The sequence below is a fragment of the Arachis ipaensis genome, chromosome B2 (assembly GCF_059453495.1).
Source record: "Arachis ipaensis isolate K30076 ecotype BB chromosome B2, ASM5945349v1, whole genome shotgun sequence".
Lineage (NCBI taxonomy): Eukaryota > Viridiplantae > Streptophyta > Magnoliopsida > Fabales > Fabaceae > Arachis > Arachis ipaensis.
In genome coordinates this window covers 31,852,572-31,854,051 of record NC_142437.1, presented here as the reverse complement: position 1 = coordinate 31,854,051, position 1,480 = coordinate 31,852,572, and the positions used below count along the sequence as shown (strand labels likewise).

The window sequence follows — 1,480 nt, the reverse complement described above, 5'->3', positions numbered from 1 at the left end:
GACTTTAAATTACGCACCAAGTTTTTGGCGCCGTTGCCGGGGATTGACTGTGATTAACAACTATTAGTTGTTTGATTACTTAGATTAGGAGTTTTAGTTTTAATTTTATTTAATTTTTGCTTTAATATTTTCGAAAATTAATACTAATATTTTTCCGTAATTTTTGACATTAAGTTTGGTGTCCCCTAGTTATTTTTATTTTAATTTTTCCTGTTTATTTTTCTTGATAATTTTGAATTTTTTCGTCTTATTTCTACTTATAATTTTTTAATTTTACTACTTTAATTATTTAGTATTTTATTTTACTTCTTTTACACAGGTTACCTCAATGGAAATTCTCTACACTCTAGAGAGTCCCATCTTTTCTTGTCTTCTATCTGTTTATGAGCAGGAACAAGGACAAAGAACCTCTTTTAGACTTTGATCCAGAACCTAAAAGGACTTTGAGGCGGCGTCTGCAACAAGCAAGACTTTAAAAGGCTGCAGAGTCCAACATGGATCATAATAATGCTCCTAATGCCAATGTGGCAAATCCAATTGGGAATGAAGAACCCAGAATAGTGCATGGCTCATTCACTGCTCTCAATGCAGATCTTTATGGAAAAAGTATTGTAGTACCTCCTATAGCTGCAAACAATTTTGAACTGAAGCTTCAGCTTGTCACTCTTGTGCAACAAAATTGTCAGTATCATGGACTTCCTCATGAAGACCCAAATCAATTTATCTCTGATTTTCTGCAGATTTGTGATACTGTGAAGACCAATGGAGTGAATCCTGAGGTGTATAAACTCATGCTCTTCCCATTTGCTATAAGGGATAGAGCAAAGCTATGGTTAGATTCTCAACCTAAAGAGAGTCTGAATACTTGGGACAAGGTGGTCATTGGATTTCTGACTAGATTTTTTCCACCACAAAAGCTTACTAAGCTGAGGGTGGAAGTTCAGACTTTCAGATAGAAAGAGGGTGAGAACCTTTATGAAGCTTGGGAGAGATTCAAGCTACTGACTAGACAATGCCCTTGATGTGGTTCAGAAGTTGGTGAATTAAAAATTATTAAAATAGTTACGTTGCAAGTATAGTTCTTAACTCACTGAAAATCTGCCTATCAATTTAGAAATATGTCACAGAGAGTTTAAATTAAAAATTACTGGGAGTTTAAGTCCCAGGTCATCTCCCAACGAGTTGCAGGAAAGTGTGCTATTTTATTAATCAGATGTTCCAAGAAGTTGAGTTAAGTAGGTGGAAAATTAAATTGAGAAAATTCAAATAATATGAATAAAAGCCTTGACTGGGAGTTGATTAGTTGGAATCTCTATTATCGATGGAACGATCTCAAGATTAATTTATAATTAATGGTTGTTCTGTTTAGTTATCCTTTACTAGGTAAGGGAAAGTCAAACAAGTTGGAATACTGGATTTATTCACGAGTTGCAACCCACTTAGTTCAAAGGGATTGGTGTTAGTGATTAGATAACAATCC

At 34.4% G+C, this 1,480-nt stretch overlaps 1 non-coding gene across 1 annotated transcript; it reads right to left on the bottom strand.

Moving 5' to 3' along the window:
* Positions 1-923: 923 nt before the first annotated feature.
* Positions 924-1,030, bottom strand: LOC148573492 (small nucleolar RNA R71). Its single transcript, XR_015905944.1, has one exon. It is a non-coding gene; the product is annotated as a small nucleolar RNA R71 (small nucleolar RNA).
* Between the last annotated feature and the right edge of the window lie 450 nt (positions 1,031-1,480).